This window comes from Pleurodeles waltl, chromosome 10, assembly GCF_031143425.1.
Source record: "Pleurodeles waltl isolate 20211129_DDA chromosome 10, aPleWal1.hap1.20221129, whole genome shotgun sequence".
NCBI lineage: Eukaryota > Metazoa > Chordata > Amphibia > Caudata > Salamandridae > Pleurodeles > Pleurodeles waltl.
This window is the reverse complement of record NC_090449.1, coordinates 615,174,869-615,188,270: the sequence shown is the minus strand read 5'-3', so window position 1 is coordinate 615,188,270 and position 13,402 is coordinate 615,174,869.

Sequence of the window (13,402 nt, the reverse complement as noted above, 5' to 3'; positions counted from 1 at the left end):
CAGAGCCTCCGCGGTCTTCCTGCTCCTGCGGCCGATGTCCTCCCACCTCTTCCGGCAGTGGGTGCCCCGTCTGTTGTGGACCCCCAGGGTCCGGACGTCCTTGGCGATGGCATGACAAATGTCGATTTTCTGATGGGCGCTGACCTATGTGACATGTACAGGGGGAGAAAATAAAAAATCATCACCTTCTGCATGCTCGATGTGAGTGGCCCCCCATTCCCACCCTTGCCATGTGGCACATGCTCTCATCTGTCGTTTGATGCATGCCTCATTCGCTCCCCTCCCCACCATCTTTCATTCACCCCACTCAACCCAGGCATTGGCCACAAAGCATGGTCCCAGTGTACTTACCTGTTGGTCTGGAGGACCGTAGAGTAGCGCATACTGGGGGAAGACCCCATCCACGAGTTTCTCCAATTCTTGACCGCTCAGCCCTCCACAGGGCTTGGTCGCCCCACTCACTGCTGCCGCTCCTGCCTGCCTTTGCCGCCTCCTGCCTGCAGATTCCTTCGCTCGCTCGCTGCTCCTGGGATTTCCCGCCGCTGCCTCCCTGCGGCCCCGCCCCCCTGTGATTCCATTCGCCGGACCGCTCCCGCCACCCAGCTGCTCCTCCCTCCCGGCTCCTTACTTAAGGGGACCGTAGGGGACCACAGAGTGTGACCGCTCAGCCCTCCACAGGGCTTGGTCGCCCCACTCACTGCTGCCGCTCCTGCCTGCCTTTGCCGCCTCCTGCCTGCAGATTCCTTCGCTCGCTCGCTGCTCCTGGGATTTCCCGCCGCTGCCTCCCTGCGGCCCCGCCCCCCTGTGATTCCATTCGCCGGACCGCTCCCGCCACCCAGCTGCTCCTCCCTCCCGGCTCCTTACTTATGACGCCCCCAGAGCGACCACGCAGCGGACGCGCGCAGCGGGAGCTCCGACTGAGCGCCGAAGGTGCGCCAAAGGTAAGCCCGTCTGCGCCCGTCCGCGCCTGGACCGCGCCCAGCGCCAGACCCCCTGGTCCTCGCCCTCGCCAGCACACCCTGCACAGCTACGATGCCAGAACCCTCCACGCACTCAACGCCGGCCGAAACACCGCCTGCTACCGAGCCACCCCGAGACGCACCCACGGACCCTTCACCTGCCTGACCTGCCGCTTCACCAGCCTACGACCCAACACTGCACCTACTAAACCGAGCCCCAGCAACAAACACCTGAGGTGCATCCTGCTCAACACCCGCTCCGTTCACAGGCATGCCGTCGAACTCTGGAACCTCCTCGACTCGACAGCACCAGACATCGCCTTCCTGACAGAAACCTGGATGAACGCCTCCTCAGCACCCGACGTCGCCATCGCCGTCCCAGAAGGCTACAAAATCACCAGGAGGGACCGCGTCAACCAGACAGGAGGAGGCATCGCCATCATCCACAAGAACACCATCCGCATCACGACCAACTCTGATGACACCTTCACCTCCGCCGAACACCTCCACTTCCAGATACACACCAACCCCAAGACCACGCTCAGAGGCACCCTCATCTACAGACCACCGGGACCACGCACACAGTTCAGCGAAGACATCACAGACTTCGTCAGCCCCCACGCCATCAATTCCACCGACTACATCCTCCTGGGGGACCTCAACTTCCACCTGGAGGACGACAAGGACCGCAACACCACTGCTCTACTGGACAACCTGGCCAACCTCGGACTCAAGCAACTGGTAACCACCCCTACACACCACGCCGGCCACACGCTTGACCCAGTCTTCTCATCCAGCAAATATGTCACCTTCAGCCACTCCACCAATCTCCAGTGGACTGACCACAGCTGCGTCCACTTCAGCTTCAGTAAAACGACGACCCACCACCACCCTCAACAAACCCCCCGCAGGAGCTGGAACAAGATCACCGGCGACCAGCTCACCACCTTCCTCAGCCAGAACCCCCCCACCAGCTCAACGGACCCCAACGAAGCCGCCAACAACCTCACACAGTGGATCACCAACTGCGCAGACGCCCTCGCACCACTGAAGAAGAACCCCCCCAGCAGACGCAGCAGCAAGAAAGCCTCCTGGTTCACCGACGAGCTCATCACCTCCAAGAAGAACTGCCGCTCCCTGGAGAACACCTGGCGCACCAACCAGACCACAGACAACATGACGGCCCTCAAACACGCCACCCGCAAACACCACCAACTGATCCGCGCCACAAAGAAGACAGCCTTCAAGGAACGGCTGGACAACAACACCCACAACAGCAAGGAACTCTTCAGCATCGTCAAAGAGCTCTCCAACCCCGACGCCGGAAACAATGACATCACTCCCTCGCAAGACCTCTGCGACTCCCTCGCAGCCTTCTTCCACGACAAGATCGCCAACATTCACAACAGCTTCGGCCCACCAACCACAAACCCCACCACCGAACCGATGCCCCCCACCGCCACCCTCCGCACCTGGACCCCAGTCAGCACCGAAGACACAACACGCACAATGAACACCATCCACTCCGGATCCCCTACGGACCCCTGCCCACACCACATCTTCAACACGGCTGACCACATCATCGCACCCCACCTCCGTGACATCGTCAACGCCTCCTTCAACACCGCCACCTTCCCGGAGTGCTGGAAACACGCCGAGATCAGTGCCCTGCTGAAGAAACCAACTGCAGACCCCTCCGACCTCAAGAACTACCGCCCCATCTCGCTCCTCCCGTTTCCTGCCAAAGTCATCGAGAAGACCGTCAACAGACAGCTAGCTGCCTTCCTCGAGACCAACGGATCCCTCGACCACTCGCAATCCGGCTTCCGAGCCAACCACAGCACGGAGACCGCCCTCATCGCAGCCACAGACGACATCAGATCCCTAATGGACAATGGGGAAACTGCGGCCCTCATCCTCCTGGACCTCTCCGCAGCGTTCGACACTGTCTGCCACCGCACCCTGGTACAGCGCCTGAACAACACCGGCATCCAGGGGAAGGCCCTGGAGTGGATCGCCTCATTCCTCGCCGGAAGAACCCAGAGAGTCCGCCTCCCCCCGTTCCGGTCAGCGGCCACCGAAGTCATCTGCGGAGTTCCACAAGGGTCATCGCTCAGCCCCACCCTCTTCAACGTCTATATGAGCCCCCTCGCAACCATTGCACGTCAACACAACCTCAAGATCATCACCTACGCCGACGACACCCAGCTGATCCTCTCCCTCACCAGCGACCCGGACGCCGCCAGAGCCAGCCTACACGAAGGGATGAAAGACGTCGCCGAATGGATGAAGAACAGCCGCCTGAAACTGAACTCAGACAAGACGGAGGTCCTCATCCTGGGATCATCACCATCCGCCTGGGACGACTCCTGGTGGCCCCCCGCCCTGGGAGCCACCCCCAAGCCAACGGACCACGCTCGCAACCTAGGCTTCATCCTGGACTCCTCCCTCTCGATGACCAGACAAGTCAACGCCGTCTCATCTTCATGCTTCAACACCCTGCGCATGCTTCGAAAGATCTTCCGGTGGATCCCCACCGAGACCAGGAAGACGGTCACCCAGGCCCTCGTCACCAGTCGGCTGGACTATGGGAACGCCCTCTACGCCGGCACCGCCGCCAAACTCCAGAAGAAACTCCAACGGATCCAGAACGCCTCAGCACGACTCATCCTGGACATCCCCCGACACAGCCACATCTCCGAACACCTGAGAGACCTGCACTGGCTCCCCGTCAACAAAAGAATCACGTTCCGACTCCTCACCCACGCACACAAGGCCCTCCACGACCTGGGCCCCAAGTTCCTCAACAGCCGCCTGACCTTCCACAAGCCCACCCGCCAGCTCCGCTCCGCCAGCCTCGCTCTCGCCACCGTCCCCCGCATCCGCAGAGCCACCGCCGGAGGAAGATCCTTCTCCTACCTGGCAGCCAAGACATGGAACTCCCTCCCCATCCACCTCCGGACAACGCAAGACCATCTCGCCTTCAGGAAGCAACTCAAGACCTGGCTGTTCGAGCAGTAGCGTTTCCCCCCCCCCCCCAGCGCCTTGAGACCCTCCGGGTGAGCAGTGCGCTATACAAATGCCTTTGATTGATTGATTGATTCTTCAGAAGTGAAGGCAGGGGCCCTTTCCCCAGTCGCAGCAGCCATTGTCTCTTCCAGACCGAGGTCACAGCAGCACTTGCAGTATAGGTCCTCTCCTGTGGATGATCAGGTATCGAGTGATTAAGCAGATAGAAAATGGCAGTACGCCCGCGGCGGTGCGTACCGCAACCGCCGGCGCACATCGTCATTGGCTCCTGAAACCCATAGGGTTCAATGTTAACCAATGCGGCTTTGCGCCGCGGTCTTTGACCGCCTACCGCCACAGTGTGCCACGCCAGCGCATTGACCTCACATCCCACTGTCGCACTTCACAGGTCAGGCAGCTGCCATTTCAAGGGCCCCCATATCTTAATTTCTACTGCGTCACACATGCCTAGGCCTTGCATCAACACTCATACAAGCCATTCAATGCATTGAGAATCGTGTACTGTGCAAGCTGTGGGAACGTACCTGTGGGTTGATTGACTCTGTGCTCCATGTTGTCCTTCCTAGGCATCGTCCGCTGGGACTTGCGAGGAGATGGAGGAATCTTCCCGTGTACAGACCGCTGGTGGACCTGTCGACAATGGAAGAAAGACATGTCATACTGACATACAGGCTTGACAGAGCCACTATACAGGAACTGTGTGCCCAGCTGGAGCCAGACCTGATGTCACCCATCCGCCAACCCACAGGGATCCCCCCTCTAGTGCAGGTTCTGTCAGTACTCCATTTTTTGGCAAGTGGGTCATTTCAAACAACAGTGGCCATTTCATCAGGGATGTCTCAGCCTATGTTTTCCAAGGTGTTGTCCAGAGTGTTGTCTGCCCTGCTGAAATACATGCGGAGCTACATTGTTTTCCCTGAGGTGGGCGATTTGGCTACAGTGAAGGGTGATTTCTATGCGCTTGGACATATTCCCAACATCATTGGTGCAATTGATGGGACACATGTTGCTTTGGTCCCCCCCAGCACGAGTGAACAGGTGTACAGGAACAGAAAAAGTTATCATTCCATGAATGTCCAGGTGGTCTGTTTGGCTGACCAGTACATCTCCCATGTAAATGCCAAGTTCCCTGGGTCAGTGCATGACGCGTACATCATGCGAAATAGCAGCATCCCTTACGTGATGGAACTACTTCAGAGACACTGTGTGTGGCTAATTGGTGACTCTGGTTACCCCAACCTGTCATGGCTACTGACCCCAGTGAGGAATCTCAGGACAAGGGCAGAGGAACGGTACAATGAGGCCCATGGGCATACTAGGAGGGTGATCGAGCGGACCTTCGGCCTCATGAAGGCCAGGTTTAGGTGCCTCCATATGACAGGTGGATCCCTAATGTACTCACCAAAGAAGGTGTGCCATATCATCGTGGCCTGCTGTATGCTTCACAACCTGGCTTTGCGGCGCCAGGTGCCTTTCCTGCAGGAGGATGGTCCAGATGGTGGTGTTGTGGCAGCTGTGGAGCCTGCGGAGAGGGAAGAGGAGGAAGACGAAGAGGACGCCACAGACAACAGGGACACAGTAATACAGCAGTATTTTCAATGACATACAGGTTAGAATCAACACCGGCATTTTACATTTACTTAAAGTCTCCTGCCTCTCTTATGTCTGAGTTTCGCCCCCGGTGTATGTTAACTGAGTTGTGACTTTCCCTTCCAATTTCAGAGATGTGGGCCCCACTCCGTGACCTCTGCTTTGTTTCCCCATGGACTACAGCTGTGTGACAGTGGTATGTTGTCATCACAATGTAACTGGACATTTTGGCACGGTTCTGTGTAATACATTTGTTCAAAAATACAGGCAGGCTCCAGATTATTTTTATGCAATAAGTGTGTTTATTAAAGTGCTCAATTTTGGGTAATGGTTGCAATTCGGTGATGGGTGATGGTGGAGGAATGTCCATGGCAGAGTCCAGATTTTCATTCTCACAGGTGCATTGTCCATATGCCTGTGGAAGGTAGAGCAGGGGCAGTTTAAGGTTGGACAGGGTGACAATGTGGGACAGTGGGATGACAATCAGGGGGTATCCTTTCCTGGCGGGGGTCTTGGCATCTTACTCTGTCTTCTTCCTAGATCTCAGGCCCCGCTTGCGGGGTCTTTCTCCTTCTGCAGGGGGTGGGGTTCTGGTGGCCTGTTGTTCTTGTGTCGGGGCCTCCTGTCCACTAGCGCCGGCGGAGGTGGTAGCCTGTTCTTGGTCCATGCTAGTGACAGGGGCCCTTTGTGGTGCCACATGGTCCCGCAATGTGCTGACAATCTGATTGAGAGCCACAACGATGGTGCCCATTGCTGAACTGATGTTTCTGAGTTCTTCCCTGAACCCCATAAACTGTTCCTCCTGCAGTACCTGGATCTCCTGGAACCTGGCCAGGACCGTCGCCATCGTCTCCTGGGAGTGATGGTATGCTCCCATGATGGAGGATAGGGCCTCGTGGAGAGTGGGTTCCCTGGGCCTGTACCCCCCCTGTCGCACAGTAGCCCTCCCAGTTCCCCTGTTTCCCTGGGCCTCTGTCCCCTGGACCGTGTGCCCACTACCACTGCCCCCAGGTCCCTGTTGTTGTTGGGGTGGTGGGTTAACCTGGGTGTCCTGTAGTGGTGGACACACCGCTGCTTGATGTGTCCTGGAGACAGAGGCATGGGTCCGCTGGGTGGGTACTGTGCTGGTGTTCCCAGAGGGGGGTAGGTCTGCTGTGGCCTGTGGCTGTCTGAGGGGAACCGACTGTCCCGAGGTCCCCGATGGGCCAGGCTGGTCATCTGGGTCCAGGGAGACAGAGCTGCTGTCATCACTGTGGTCCTTTTCTGGGGGTGGAATGGACATTTCTGGACCCTCCTGGGCGGAGTTGTGGCGTTCGGGTCCTGCAGGGGTATAAGAGTATGGTTATTGCTTCTGTGTGTGCCATAGCATGCAATGGGTGGGTGCCCGTGTACCCCAGTACCCAAGGCATTCCCTTGTGGGGGCTGTTGTGACGGTGGTTTGGGGGGGGATGGGTATGTGCAGTGGGCATGCTTAGGTGATGGGTGTCCATGGTTTGTGGTCGCATGCAGGGCTTGGTGTTGGGATGGGTGGGTTGTGATGGTGAGACATTAGCAAGGAGGATGTGTGATGGGGGTGGGGGGGAGGGTGGGGGTATGATTTGGCATGCCGGTGGGTGGGGGGATGAAGTAGTTGAGATTAGACTTACCAGAGTCCATTCCTCCGCCTACTCCTGCGAGGCCCTCAGGATGCAGGATCGCCAAGACCTGTTCCTCCCATGTTGTAAATTCTGGGGGTTGAGGTGGGGGTCCGCCGCCAGTCTTCTGCACCGCGATGTTCTGTCTGGATACCATGGAACACACCTTCCCCTGTAGGTCGTTCCACCGCTTCCTGATGTCGTCCCGATTTCGTGGATGCTGACCCACAGCGTTGACCCTGTCCACTATTCTTTGCCATAGCTCCATCTTCCTGGCAATGGTGGTGTTCTGCACCTGTTTCCCGAAGAGCTGGGGCTCTACCCGAACTATTTCCTCCACCATGACCCTGAGTTCAGCGTCTGAAAACCTGGGGTGTCTTTGGGGTGCCATGGGGTGGTGTGGATGAGGTGTGGGGTGGTGTTTGTGGTGATGAGTGTGGTGAGTGTGGTGGTGTGTGGTGTTTTGTGCGTGGATGTTGTGTGAGTGATGGTGTTATGTGCCTGGGAATGCTCTGTACCAGCTGGTGGTGTCTCTCTCTGGCCTTAGTCAATAAATGGTGGTCGTAGGGGTTTGTGGGTGATGTGGGTGTGTGTTTTATATTGTGTTGGGTGTGTGGGAGTGGTGTTTGTATGTGTATCAGGTGTGTGTATTTCAAAATGTCCAATGTGGCAGCGTTTTGGAGCTGTGTGTGTATTTTGACCGCGGCGGTGTGTACCGCCAATGGAATACCGCGGTTGAAAGACTGCCGCGTGGATTTGTGGGTCGGAATGGAAAGGGCGTATTTCTGTTGGCGTGACGGTGGAGGTTTGGTCATCACCAGTTTTTCGCTGGCCGTTGGTGTGGCGGACTTTTGTGGATGTCGGGTTTTTGGCGGTTTGCCTGTTGCGGGTCAGAATGACCGTGGCGGTTTCCCGCGCCCGCGGCGGTGTTATGGCGGTCTTCTGACCGGCGGTAAGCGCCTTTTACCGCCGAGGTCAGAATGACCCCCTTTGTGTGCTTTTGCTTGGTAGGATCTACCAGCTCCCACCAAGTAAAAGAAAAAATCTATTTACCGGTGGTGGGCACTCTGGGACATAGCAGGAGCCAGCCCTGGGGGGGTGGCAGTCCCCAGGGCAATCAGTGACTCTTTGAGGGGGGGCCCCGGCCACCTCTAACTGAGAATTTAGCCCCAGGGAGGTGATGGTCCCTGGGGCTGGGGGGGGGCAGTGCAGCGTCCCACATTGAAATAGAAGGAAGCCCCAGGTAGGGGGTAGTCCCCGGTACTGTGGGGGCAGTGCGGCCCCCCATTAGATTTAACTAGAGCTCCGGGGAGGTGACGGTCCCTGAGGCTGCAAGTGTCCTCACGGCCCCCCTCATTCTCTTTCATGGAAGCCCAGGGGAGGTAGTGGTACCTGGGGCTATGGGGGGTCCACGTGACCCCCCTCATTCTCTTTCATGAAACCTCCCGTATTATATTTTAGTAAAGCCCTGGGGAGGTGGAAGTCCACAGGGCAGTAATAACCCAGGAGGGAGGCCCCATGCGCACCCTCCTTATTTTTTTATATGCCCCCGGGACCTGGCTAACCCAGGGGTTTCAAACATGCAAGTGCAGGAGACCTTGCTTGGTTTATTTTTTTAATGTTTTTAACATTTTGCCACAAATTTGTTTTTTTGCTCTGGCGGGGACCCTCTGGGACCCCAACACCAGAGCTAAGGGGTCAGGGTGTCTCTATCCTGATCCCTTTTCCTTTTCATTTTTTGTTGAGACTCAAGCCCTCCAAGAGTCTCTTGAAATGCGTTGGAGTGAATTATTGCCATATCTGTTTATCTGCCTGACTGAATAAATCTTCGTTAAAGCAAGTAAGTGACTGTGAAGTTCTCTTCTGTTAAGAAGTGATTTTGGAAATTGAGAATGGTTCACGACCCTTTCACAGTCAGCAGTGCTGGGCGCAGACTGTGCGCGATTGTGTGGTCTCAGTTATATATATATATATATATATATATATATATATATATATATATATATATTACTCCTTCACCAGGAGTCCTGGAGGTACTTTGAAACAAGGGCCCAAGATGGGCTCCAGCAGCCCATGCACATATCTCACGGTTCCCAGCAATAACAAGAAGAACTCCTCATACTCCTGTGATACTTTTGTAGAAATGCAGTTTTATTCAAACCTATGGTCCTCCCCCAATGAGTTTCGGCCGAAGCCTTGGTCACGGTATGGAGGGAATAACCAGCTCATACCATTTAAACAAAAGTCACATCCAAGTGCATAGTAAACATAACCTACATATGATTGTGGTCGCCATCTTGAAATGTTTATCCTTGTTTCTTTCTCTACATACGTACTTCATCACGAATATCAAGAAACACAGCTAATTGAAAATATAGAAGTACATTGTCCTTGTTATATGTAAGTGATAATATTGTCAAATGACAATATATCAATGCACAACGCGGGGAGGCTTGGTTGTTATCATACCGAAAATAAAGTTCTAATACCACCACATAATGACAGGCACACAAACAGTCATTGGTCATGATTAATATTCAAAATTCAACTATAAAATCAATCTTATATTACTGGCGCGCCAACTACTGCTTCGGCCTGTCATAAGTTAGAATCGTCCCATTTCCCATTCACCATGTGCACCCTTGCTTGCTGATGTATGGTGAGGTTCACACCCCCGGCCCAAGTGGGCTTGTGCATATCCCATGCAAAGTAATGATGCACACAAACATGGCCCAGTGGACTATCTATTTAGAATATATTGGCCCGTGCCCCCAATGTTAATACATATATTGCATTACCAGACAAATGTCCTAGTGGGCTATCAGCTTTGCGCAACATGCAATGACTAATGTATCTTATCCAAGTCTTCACCAACAAGAAAAAAGGTGTTTCTTGTGGAAATTTCGATCACTCATTGTTCATCCCCAAATCACATCCAATCATTAGATGTGCCAAATCAATGAGGGGATAATGTTGTTCTATCACACATGCAATTGCTCACCCTGTGGTGTGTCCTGTATACCACAAAGTGCTGATCACCAAGGGCCAGATGTATGAAAAGTTTTTGCACTCGCAAACGGTGCGAATCGCAAAAATCGGCCGTTTGCGAGTGCAAAAACATGGTCTGCGATGCATGAAAGGCATTCGCAGACCAAAAATAAGAAATCGCAAAATTAGCGATTTTTTGCGGTGCGACCTGGTTTTGCGAGTCACATTTTGCGATTCTGTATTTCCAGTAGGAAATTGCGAGGCGCAAAATGCGATTTGCTAAATCCAAATCGCAAATAGATGCATCAAAAAAATCGCAATTAGCGATTTTTCGCAGAATGGCATTTTGCACATGCAAAATACCACTAAGTGAAACCAGGGGGTAACCAGGTGCAACCTATATAAAGAGGCCCAGAATGCCTCAGACTCTTTTCCACAATGGCTGCACTCTACGTCATGGCGAGGAGGATGAGGATCTTGGCAGGTTTGAGGAGAGGGAGGAGGAGACAGGAGCGCATTTTCAGAGTGCGCATTACACTTTTTGACCTGACAGAGGAGGAAATATTTGAGAGGTATAGGTTGAACTCAGCCATGATACTTGATCTGATAGCTGAGCTACAACCCATACTGCAGCGCACAACACATAGGACTCACAGCATACCCACCCATGTGCAGGTATGATGCTCCCTACACCTACTCGCCTCAGGGAGCTATCAAGGGGTCATAGCAGCGGCTGGGGGGGTGTCACAGAGTACCCTCTCCAGATTTTTCAATGCATTCATCAACGCCATGCTAAGCAAACTCCAACAGTACATCAGATTCCCCCACGCCCCACAGGAAATACAGCAGACAAAAATTGATTTCTACCAGATAGCACAGTTCCCCCACGTCCTAGGTGCCATAGATGGCACACATGTGGCAATATGTCCACCATCAGTCACAGAGTATGTGTACCGAAACCGTAAATACCAACATTCCATGAATATACAGGTGATATGCAATGCCTCCTATATCATAACTGATCTCGTGGCCAGGTACCCAGGGAGCACACATGATTCTTACATCTTTCGCCACAGTGGCATTCACACAAGACTGCTAGCTGGGGAGTTTGGTGAAGGATATCTACTAGGTAATGTCACTCTGTACACTGGTGCATAGATGACAAACCCATGTCAGATGGCAGAGTTACTCATCACACCTTCTGTCCCTTTCAGGAGACAGTGCCTACGCAGTGCGCACCTACATGATGATGGCCTACCTCAATCCTGCAACTCCAGTAGAACGGAGATACAATGCAGCACACAGAGCAACCCGCAACGTTGTGGAGCGCACATTTGGCCTGCTGAAGAGTCGCTTCCGTTGCTTCCACAAAAGTGGAGGGGCACTACAGTACAGTCCAGAAACCACATGTAGAATAGTGACTACTTGTGCAATCTTGCACAATATAGCTACAACTAGGGGCATACCTATAGAAATCAGTGACACTGAATCAGATGAGGATGACGATCCCATACCACCTCTACAGCCAGCAGACAGGACCAGTGCAGCAGAGGTAAGGCAAAGGCGTGCCGAAATCACACACAACCATTTCAGACGTGAGTATGAATGACAAAAATCCACTGACAACTGTACCTGTAGTGATAGAAATGTATTACCTTACGTCAGGTAATGAATGAGTGATAAATGAAGTAAACAGGTGATGGAAAAAACTAAAATTAACAAAAGAACTGAGTCACGCACTACTACGTCATAGTGGCAACACCAGTGTAATTGCGGCAAGAGTCACTTTCTCCTCCCACGCACACCACTCGGGTGCCCAGTTAACTCACTGGCACCTTGAATGTCACCTTCAGTGGCAGTGCTGCGCCTGGCACTGTGTCGTCTGGTGTCTGCTGCAGGTACGGCCACACTACTGAGGCTAGAAATGTCCTCAGTGTCCCCCAAGGCTACCTCACTGGGAGTGGCAGATCTCTGTCCCATGACAAGTTCAATCACATTAGTGAAGTGCACAAGGCCCTGGACCATGTCCCTGCTGGTGTGTGCAGCCTCCACTTGTGCCGCCACAGTGCGATGGGCGATGAGTGCTGTGGAGTTTGCCATCCTGTAGGAGGACCTGCAGTAGCTGCCAAACATTGTCATGAATCGGTGTTCCTGTCTGCGCCGGCTAACCCTTTCATGGCGCAGCTCCTGGCAGAGGTCACGCACTGCACTAGTAAGGTCCCTAGTCTCCTCAGAAGCCTGCACCTGTCCCTCACGCAGCTGTGTGATGTTGCTATTCAGTGCATCCAGTTGCCAAAGCAGGCCCATCATGTGTCTATCGTGGACTCTCAGGTTCCGGTCCAAACTAAGTATGCGCTTGTTTTGCAGGCGCTGATGCTACAACATAGCAGCCTCAAGGCCCCCGAACAAGGACGGACCCTCACCTGCCTCATGAGGTTGCTGCTGGGACACTGTGGCACTCCTGCGTTGTGCTGGCTGACTCCTGCCCTCCAGTATCTGGCTGCGCCTGTCTGGTGCAGACGGTGTGCTTGGCCCTTCCTGCTGCACATCCGAGCCGCCGTTGAAGTCTTCAGGACTTTTTAGCACTGATTTGTTCTGTCAACTGGATATTGTAAGGGTTGGTGTTAAGCTCAGCTACAAATTCCACCACAGATTTTATACTCCCCTTCGAGATCACAAAAATTTCATTGATCAATCGCAGCCAAAGGATGACATGTTTCTCAAATGTAGGTAACTGCATGGATACCTGCTCCTCCCACCAGCCCATGAAAAGATTTGCATAGCTCAGAGCAAAAAAAAGTGCCCGTCACAGTGCCCTGTAGTTGACAGTACATTTGTTGGTCAAAAAGAATATATATTTTTTTCAAATAATAGGAAACCATGTCAAGGATCATTTCAGTGTGTAGCAACAGCGAAAGTGACCTAACCCTCAAAAAATGCCTGACTGCTGCAATGCCCAAGTCTTGTTTTATATTGGTGTATAAGCTACACACACATCTAGAGTGAACCACAAATAATCTTCCTCCCAATGTACCCTGTTAGAAATGGGGTCTCTAGTTGGCAGAGGCATACACCCTTGTCTAAGTAAGGACCTCAATCCTAGTAAGGGTAAGTCACATACAATTCAAATTATCCTGTGCTCACCCTCTGGTAGCTTGGCACTGAGCAGTCAGGCTTAACTTAGAAGGCAATGTGTAAAGT